The sequence below is a fragment of the Apium graveolens genome, chromosome 2 (genome assembly GCF_009905375.1).
Source record: "Apium graveolens cultivar Ventura chromosome 2, ASM990537v1, whole genome shotgun sequence".
Classification (NCBI taxonomy): Eukaryota; Viridiplantae; Streptophyta; class Magnoliopsida; order Apiales; family Apiaceae; genus Apium; species Apium graveolens.
In genome coordinates, this window is record NC_133648.1 from 263,425,341 (window position 1) to 263,435,654 (window position 10,314).

The 10,314-nt window shown below is 39.5% G+C and overlaps 2 non-coding genes across 2 annotated transcripts; one reads left to right on the forward strand and one right to left on the reverse strand.

The window, feature by feature from the left end:
- Positions 1-1,466: 1,466 nt before the first annotated feature.
- On the forward strand, positions 1,467-1,573 carry LOC141709586 (small nucleolar RNA R71). Its single transcript, XR_012570153.1, has one exon. It is a non-coding gene; the product is annotated as a small nucleolar RNA R71 (small nucleolar RNA).
- Positions 1,574-6,356: 4,783 nt separating this feature from the next.
- On the reverse strand, positions 6,357-6,463 carry LOC141710150 (small nucleolar RNA R71). The gene has a single exon (XR_012570684.1). It is a non-coding gene; the product is annotated as a small nucleolar RNA R71 (small nucleolar RNA).
- Positions 6,464-10,314: the final 3,851 nt, after the last annotated feature.

Genomic DNA, 10,314 nt, shown 5'->3' on the forward strand with positions numbered 1-10,314 from the left:
TATCTCTAGTGGTGAACTGCTCAATCCAAGGCTAACATGTGGAGTTTAATGAGGATGATGTCAACAAGGCCCTGGGAATCCCTACTGATAGCATGGTGCAGGTACCAACACAATAGGAGCAGTAAGTCGCGGATATGTAATAGACGATCGGCCAACTACAAAATCATATAAGTCAGTTTTGGATCAGGTAAGTTCAACTTCTTGAAGATTGACAAAGGCATCAGATTGATGCTAGCTCCTAAGTCACATAAGCATCTATCGAAAGACACTTTTCCAATAGTACACGTAATAGTGAAGCTTTCCGGATCTTTAAGCTTTGGAGTCAACTTCTGTTACAGCACAGCACTACATTCCTCCGTGAGAGCAACAATCTATAAATTATCTAGCTTCACTTTCTGAGAGAGAATACCTCTCATAAACTTTGCGTAACTAGGCATCTGCTCAAGAGCCTCAGCGAAAGGTATGTTAATATGAAGTTTTTCGAAAACCTCTAGAAACTTCTCAAATTGCTTATCCAGCTTTTTCTTCTGCAGCTGCTTAGGAAAAGGCGGTGGAGGATAGATCTATTTCTCCCTTATATTACCCTTAGGAGGAGTGTGCTCAATAGTAGTCTTCCTTGGTTCCACTTCTGCTTCATGCTGCTTTACTTCTTCTTCAGCCCCAACTTCTTCCTTCGAAACTTGAGTTTGTTCGGGATTTACAACCTTCCTAGACCTCAAAGTGATTGCCTTCACCTACTCCTTAGCTTCTCTCTTTCCTGGTACTTCAGTGCCACTTGGTAGTGTACCAGGTTGATGATTTAGCAAGGCATTGGCAATTTGTCCAATTTGATTTTCCAAGATCTTGATAGAAATAGCTTGGCTTTTGCACATAAGCTTCAACTCCTCTAATTCATATTTTTCATTAGCTTGCTGCCGCTGAAGTTGTTGTCTTGGTGCATATTGCAGTTGCTGAAAACCGGGGGGTTCTACTGCTTTGCTGGATACTGCTGATAAGGCTGTTGAATCGCATTTTGAGTGTCTCTCCAGCTGAAGTTAGGATGATTGCGGTATTTAGGATGATAGGTGGCTGGCACAGGTTATTGCGATCGTTGAAAGTTGCTCACGAACTGAGCTGATTCACTAGAAATAGCACACTAATCAGTCTCATGGGCACCAACACAAAGCTCATAAACACTAGTAATTTGATTAACTCCGCAATTAGCCAAAGTGTCCACCTTCATCTTCAAAGCCTTAAGTTGGGCAGCTATAGCAGCAGCTGCATCCAACTCCAGAATTCCTGCTACTTTACCCTGAGTTAGACTTTGAGAAGGATTCTCGTATTCATTAGCAACCATCAGTTCAATCAATTCATAGGCTTCATTGTAGCTCTTAGCCCACAAGGCTCCTCCTGATGCTGCATTGAGCATGGGTCTAGAAGTAGCCCCCAATCTATTGTAGAAACAGTTTTTAATCATCCAATTAGGTATTCCATGGTGTGGGCACTTCCTTAGCATCTCCTTAAATCGATCCCAAGCCTCACACAGAGATTCTCCAGTTTGCTGAGCAAACTGAGTAAGAGCATTCCTGATTGCAACAGTCTTCACCATATGGAAGAATTTAGTGAGAAACTTTTGAGCAAGATCTTCCCAAGTAGTGATAGACCCTGGTGGTAGAGAATGTGACCATCACTTTGCTTTATCCCTTAGAGACAATAGAAAAAGTCGTAGCTTGATAGCATATTCAGTCACACCATTGAACTTGAAAGTGTCACAAATCTCGATGAAATCCCTGATGTGCATGTTGGGGTCTTCTGTAGGAGAACCCCCAAACTGAACTGAGTTCTGTATCATCTGAATCGTGCTTGACTTGATCTCAAAAGTGTTAGCCGAGATGGCTGGTCTGATGATGCTCAACTGAATATCATTGATATTAGGCGGAGAATAGTCCATCAAAGCCTTAGGAATTTCTGCTTGATCTCCCATTACTACTAAAGTTGGTTCCTCGACTTTCTCTTCTTCTTCTACCTTCTCTTTGTCCTTAAAAACTTCCCTTTGAATCACTACAGCTTCTTCCTCGGCTTGATCCAGAGTTCTCTTACGAGCTCGCGAACGCGTATGAATACACGCTCGCTAGAGTACTTGAAATAAGACAAGGAAATAGATAAGTAACAATGTACGAGTCAGTGAACTATAACGACCACTGATGACAAACACATAAACTAAAAATTAACACCAAATTCCCCGGCAGCGGCGCCAAAAACTTGTTAGTCACTAAACATGCGCTAAAATTCACGCAAGTATACACGTTTGCAAGTAACATAGAATATCTTCTTGTTCGTTCCCATAGAGAATCAAGTTTGTAATTTCAGCCAATGTATCTGTGCAACAATGGTATGGTTATTATTCAATGCTAAGATGATTAACAATTTGAGATTGTTTTTAACTAAACTTAAGCTAACAATTATAACTAAGAGAAAAAGAATGGTTGAATTAATATATATGACAACCATGGGATTCTAACTTCATTAAATACTTCATTCAATAGACTTTTCATTCTTAACCTTAGCATGTAATGGTGATGACACTAATCAGATAACACGAAACTGATAAACGCCCACTTTCGTTGCACGAATACCATACTACCAGACATCCATAAAAGAGATAGAAGCTGAATATATACCAATTATATTGAGACCCAATATGTCTATAGAATTTGACAACATAACGATTTAATGCACAAGTTATCTATCATGATTACATAGGGCAAGTAAGATGGTTAAAATTACCTACAAATCATGCATAACAATAACACATGAACCTATGCTAGCATGTCAAGTTCTAAATCCTTAAATTCACTTTCACTTCATTAAGAATTAACAGACTATCTTATAAATTCGCGATGCTCATAAGACGAATACGCACAACCAATACTAGGTTATCATACAATCACCACACACCAAGGCATTGAAACAAATCAACTAAAAAAATCCATAAATAAATCCGCTAGAACCTCATGATAACGATTAGCCCATAATCGGACTCATTATCAATGTGGGTTCTGATGAAAGCATGGTATAGTAAATGTAGTCTTCATAAACAATTAATAAACAAAGTACGAAACAAGAATATAGGTTCACGAATAAGAAAACTATCATCCAACATTACAACTCAAACAAAAAATCACAAGTTAAACTAGATCTTCTTTTCCTTGGTTGAATTGTGCTAAAACGCTCTTCTTACAACTTTTTCTTGTGCTCTGGTACGTCTCCTTGTGAAAAACTTCTTTATTTATGTATATATATATTGTAGAATTGACCAGGGCTTCAAACTCTCAAAATCCTATTAGAAACAAAATTTTGCTATCCCGACCTGGCGCGGCCGCGCGCTTCAACAGCGCGGGCGCGGCCACACGCTATCACAGCGCGGGCGTGCCGACTCCCTGAATAAAATTCTGTAATAGCGCGCGGCCGCGCCGACTCCCTGAATAAAATTCTGATTTCTTCTTTTCCTTGCTGATTTGAGTTGGTTTTCCACGAGCTGTTATTCCAACACCATCCTAACACCTAATTAGTACTAAAACCATGCTAATACCTGATTACCTGGAGAATGCCTGAAAATGCAAAAACACTAGAAAATACATTAAAACACCAACAATTTGAGTACAAATACACCTATTCAAAGCTTTATAGAGCGTAGTAAAGTGTCATAAATACCACTCAACAATGCCAACTTTTCAAGACATCAAGATCAAGTTCAACAGATTCACAGACAGACTTCAAGCTCTCTCTCTCTCTCTCACTCCTGTAGAAGAAAATATGTCCAAGCTCAATAAATTTTTCATAGCTCTATATGAAGTTATCCATAAGCAAATCACTCAACATAATAACTCAAAGGTTAAGCTGGATAAACTTTACCAAGCTAGGTTTGAACCTTCTGTTTTGGTCATTGAAGATGTGAAGAATACCGTGCAGAATTCTATTGGTTCTTTGGCAGCATCTGGCCCAAAAAAATTCTTGTCTACATCAACACCCCCACAAATCCAAAATTTGCAAGATCAAATCTCATCCCTCCAATCTTCAAATGCCTCTTTGACAACTCAAGTTTCCCAACGGACAACTTTGGTGCAGAGTCAACAACAAGATATTAAGTCCCTAGTAGACTCCTACAAACACCTTCAAATGCAAAATTCTGTCTCTTGGGTGCTATTATGGGTGCTTTGAACATACCTCTCCCTGCCCTGCTGTTGAGTGGCATTTATGACACTTTATAACACTCCATTAAACTTTAAATTGATGTAATTGTACTCAAGTTGTTGGTGTTTTAATGTGTTTTCTAGTGTTTTTGCATTTCAGGCATTAATCCGGAATTCAGGTGAATTAGCATTGACTTGATGCTAATATTTTGTTAGGATGATGTCCAAGGAATAAATCTCGTGAAGACCAACTCATTGCAGCAAGAAAAGAAGAAAAACAGAATTTTCTCCAGAAGACCAGCGCGCTCGCGCTGTCATAGCACGCGCCCGTGCCCAAAGTACAAAGACACAGGGCACCCGTGCTTATCAAGCGCGTGGCCGTGCCGGGTCGGGAAATTTAAATTCTGACTCTATTGGGCTTTTGATTAGAGGACTTCTACTATGCATGGGCTGCTATATATACCTAATTAAAGGTCGTTTTCAGAAGGAGACGTACCAGAGCACAAGAAGAAGGCGTAAGAAGACCGTTTTAGCACAATTCAATGAAGGCGAAGAAGTTCTAGTTTATACTTGTGATTCTTTGTTTTCAGTTGTAACTTTGGATGCTGGTTTTCTTATTCATGAACCTATACTCTTGTTTCGTACTTGGTTTATTATTTGTTTTATAAAGACTACGTTTAATATACCATACTTTCATCGGAACCCACGTTGATGATGAGTCCGGTTATGGGCTAATCATTATTGTGGGGTTCTAGCAGATTTATTTATGGATTTCTTTAGTTGATTTATTTCGATGCCTTAGTGTGTGGTGATTGTTTGATAACCTAGTATTGGTTGTGTTTATTCGTCTTATGAGCCTCGCGAACTTATAAGATAGCGTGTTAATTCTTAATGAAGCGAAAGTGAATTTAAGGATTTAGAACTTGCCATGCTAGCATAGGTTCATGTGTTATTGTTATGCATGATTTGTAGGTAATTTTAACCATCTTACTTGCCCTATATAATCACGATAGTTAACTTGTGCAATAAACCGTTATGTTGTCAAATTTTATAGACATATCGGGTCTCAATATAATTGGTATCTATTCAGCTTCTATCTCTTTTATGGATGCTTGGTAGTATGGTATTTGTACAACGAAAGTTGTCATTTATCAGTTTCGTGTTATCTGATTAGTGTCATCACAATTACATGCTAAGGTTAAGAACGAAAAGGATATTGAATGAAGTACTTAATGAAGTTAGAAACTCATGTTTGTGTCATATATTATTCAACTCTCTTTAATCTCTTAGTTAATGTTCTCTAGTATAATTCTCAATAGTTAATCGTAGTATAATCAAACCCAAATTGTTATTCGTCTTAGCATTGAATAATAGGCATATCATTGTTACATAAGTGCATAAATCACATATCTAATTTAACCACTATCTATGGGAACAAACTAGAAATATTTCTATATTACTTGCGATCGCGTATACTTGCGTGAAATATTAGCACGTGTTTAGCGACTAACAAGTTTTTGGCACCGTTGTCGGGGACTCGGTGTTAACTTTTAGTTTATGTGTTTGTCATCAGTGATCGTTAAAGTTCATTGACTTGGACATTGTTACCTACCTACTCTTTTCCTTGTCGTGTTTCAGGTACCCTAGCGAGCGTGTACGCACACACGTTCGCGGGCTCGTAAGAGAATTCTGGATCAAGCCGAGGAGGAAGCTGTAGTGATTCGAATGGAAGTTTTTGAGGATGAAGAGAAAGTAGAAGAAGAAGAGAAAGTCGAGGAACCAACTTTAGTAGTGATGAGAGATCAAACAGAAATTCCTAAGGCTCTGATGGACTATTCTCATCCTAAAATCAATGATATTCAATCAAGCATCATCAGACCAGCCATCTCGGCTAACACTTTTGAGATCAATTCGAACACGATTCAGATGATACAGAACCCAGTTCAGTTTGGGGGTTCTCCTACAGAAGACCCCAACATGCACATCAGAGATTTAATCGAGATTTGTGACACTTTCAAGTTTAATGGGATGACTGAAGATGCTATCAAGCTGCGACTCTTCCCATTCTCTCTGAGGAATAAAGCAAAGTGCTGGTTACATTCTCTACCACCAGAGTCTGTCAGCAAAGGGGAGGATCTTGCTTAAAAGTTTCTCACTAAATTCTTTCCTATGGCGAATACTGCTGCAATCAGGAATGCTCTTACTTAGTTTGCATAGCAAACTGGAGAATCTCTGTGTGAGACTTGGGATCGATATAAGGAGATGCTAAGGAAGTGCCCACACCATGGCATGCCTGATTGGATGATTATAAACTATTTCTACAATGGTTTGGGCGCTCAGTCTAGACCTATGCTCGATGCAGCATCTGGTGGAGCCTTATGGGCCAAAATCTATATTGAAGTTTATGAGTTGATTGAGCTCATGACAGCTAATGAATACCAGAATCTTACACAAAGATTGTTATAAGGCAAGGTCGCAGGAATTCTGGAAGTGGATACAGCTACTGCTATAGCTGCTCAACTTTAAGTTGCTCAACTTCAAGATTTGACGATGAAAGTGGACTCTTTGGCTAATTATGGAGTTAATCAAATCACTAGTGCTTGTGAGCTTTATGCGGGGGCACATGAAACTGAGCAGTGTGCTATTTTTAGCGAATCAGCTCAATTTTTAAGCAACTTTCAGAGATCACAGCAACAAGCTCCAGCCACTTATCATCCCAATAACCGCAATAATCCTAACTTCAGCTAGAGCAACAATCAGAATGCGGTGCAATAATCTTATCATCCATACACAGCAAAGCAGTATAACCCTCCTGGTTTTCAACAACCGCAATATGTCCCTAGAAAACAACTTCAACTTCAGCAGTTACCGCAAGCTACTGAAAAATCTGAATTGGACGAGTTGAGGCTCATGTGCAAGAACCAAGCTGTTTCTATCAAGACCTTGGAGAATCAGATTGGGCAGATTGCTAATGCATTACTGAATCGTCAACCTGGAACGCTTCCAAGTGATACTGAAGTGCCAGGCAAGAAGGAATCTAAGGAGCATGTTAAGGCAATTACATTGAGGTCTAGTAAGGTTGCAAATCCTGAAAAAGCTAATACTCCAGAATCTGAAGTTGAGGCTGAAGAAGAAGAAGTGCAAAAGGAAGCATAAGTGGAACCAAGGAAGACTACTGTTGAGCACACTCCTCCTGAGGGTAATACAGGGGAGAAAGTGAAGCTTGATGACTTGGAGACCGTTGCTCTCACGGAGGAATGCAGTGCGGTGCTACAACAGAAATTGCCTCCGAAGTTTAAAGATCCTGGAAGCTTAACTATTCCTTGCACAATTGGAAAGGTGTCTTTTGACAAGTGTTTATGTGACTTGGGAGCTAGCATCAATCTGATTCCCTTGACAATCTTCAAGAAGTTGGACTTGCCTGATCCAAAGCCTACTTATATGACTTTACAGTTGGCCGACCGTTCTATTACATATTTGCGAGGTATTGTGGAGGATGTCTTGGTCAAGGTGGATAAATTCATCTTCCCTGCTGATTTTGTAATTCTTGATTTTTAGGAGGATAACAAGATTCCCATAATCTTGGGAAGACCTTTCTTGGCTACTGGCTGAACCATGATAGATGTTCAAGAAGGTGAGCTCACCATGCGAGTGATGGATCATGATGTAACTTATGATGTGTTCAATGCCATGAAATTCCCTACAGAAAATGAGGAGTGCTTTAAGGTAGAGATGGTCGATTCCGTGGTTAATTCTGAACTCGATCGATTGCTAAGGTCTGATGCCTTAGAAAAGGCCTTGTTGGGGAATTCCGATAGTGAAGATGATGAAGGTGAAGAGCACTTGCAATATTAAAATGCTTCTCCCCGGAAGTGAAAGCTGGATATGCCTTTTGAATCTCTTGGGTTGGAGGAGCTGAAAAGTTCTTCAAAGCGCCTCAAGCCATCTATTAAGGAAGCTCCTACTCTTGAGCTTAAGCCTTTACCTGAACATTTGAGGTATGCATTTTTAGGTGATGCATCTACTTTGCCTGTTATTATTGCATCTGACCTTTCAGGTAGCGACGAGGAGAAGCTTTTGAGAATTCTTAGAGAATTCAAATCGGTAATTGGTTGGACTATAGCAGATATCAAGGGAATCAGTCCATCTTATTGCATGCACAAAATTCTGCTAGAGGAAGGAAGGAAGCCCATTGTTGAGAAACAGAGAAGGCTAAATCCGATCATAAAAGAGGTTGTGAAGAAGGAAATCCTTAAGTGATTAGATGCAGGGATCATCTATCCTATTTTTGACAGTTCATGGATGAGCCCAGTTCAGTGTGTGCCAAAAAAATGAGGCATCACTGTGGTATTAAATGAGAAGAATGAGCTTAATCCTACATGAACAGTCACGGTGTTGAGAGTTTGCATGGATTATAGAAAGCTAAAAAAGGCTACAAGGAAGGATCATTTCCCTCTTCTTTTCATTAATCAGATGCTTGATAGATGTGCTGGGCATGAGTACTACTGTCTTTTGGATGGTTACTCGGGCTATAATCAAATTTGCATTGCTTCAGAAGATCAGGAGAAGACTACTTTCACTTATTCATTTGGTACTTTCGCCTTTCAATGGGTTTCTTTTGGGCTATGTGGAGCACCGGAAACATTTCAGAGATGCATGATGGCTATCTTCTCTGATATGATTAGTCAGAATGTGGAGGTGTTCATGGACGATTTCTCTGTGTTTGGTGATTCATTTGATGAGTGCTTGCAGAATCTAGGCGACGTTCTCAAGAGGTGTGTTGAGACTAATTTGGTTCTCAATTGGGAGAAATGTCACTTTATGGTGCGCCAGGGCATCATTCCTGGTCACAAGGTTTCTAGTAAGGTTCTTGAGGTAGACAAAGCCAAGGTGGGGGTTATCGAAAATCTTCCTCCACCAATTTCTGTTAAGGGAATTCACAGTTTTCTTGGTCATGCGAGTTTCTATAGCCATTTCATTAAGGACTTCTCTAAAATTTCGAAGCCATTGTGCAATTTACTAGAGAAAGATGTTCCTTTTAAGTTTGATGACGAGTGTCTTGCTGCTTTTGAGACATTAAAGAAGAGTTTACTTACGGAACCTGTCATAACTGCACCTGATTGGTCCGAACCATTTGAATTAATGTGCGATGCAAGTGACTATGCAGTTGGAGTAGTTCTTGAGCAAAGAAGGAACAACATATTTCATGTAGTCTACTATGCTAGTAAGACTCTGAATGGTGCTCAACTGAATTACACTACTATGGCGAAAGAACTTTTGGTTATTGTGTATGGTTTTGAGAAATTTCGATCTTATCTGCTTGGGACGAAGGTGACAGTTTTCACTAATCACAATGCAATTCGATATCTCGTCTCCAAGAAGGACTCGAAGCCTAGATTGATCAGATGGGTACTTTTGCTTCAAGAATTTGAGTTAGAGATCAAGGACAGAAAAGGGACTGAAAATCAAGTCGCTGATCATCTCTCAATTTTAGAGGATCCAATTGCAACTTTACTGGATAAGACATTAATAAATGAGTTTTTTCCCGATGAGCAGCTGTTTGGAGTGCAAGAGAAAGAACTGTGGTTTGCAGACATTGTGAACTACCTTGTGAGTAATATCATGCCTCCCGACTTATCATACGCTCAAAGGAAGAAGTTTCTGCATGAAGTGAAGTGGTATATGTGGGATGAGCTATTTCTTTTTTGACAAAGAGCTGACCAAATCATCAAAAGATGTATTCATTACAGAAAAAGGGGGGATCTTGTAAGATTACCACTCAACGGCTAATGGAGGACATTATGGTGGAGAAAAGACAGCAGCTCGTATTCTTCAAACAGGTTTCTTTTGGCCGACCTTATTTAGAGATGCTCATAAGTTCATTTTCAAATGTGATCGATGTCAACATGTGGGTAATATGTCTAAGAGGGATGAGATTCCTCTTAATGCGCTTCTCGAGGTTGAAGTCTTCAATGTTTTAGAAATTGACTTCATGGGGCCATTTGTCTCATCTTGTAACAATCAATATATCTTGTTGGCAGTTGATTATGTGTCGAAATGGGTTGAAGTTAAGGCGTTGCCAACGAACGATGCGAAAGTAGTTCTTAATTTTCTGCACAAGTAGATATTCACAAGATTTGGA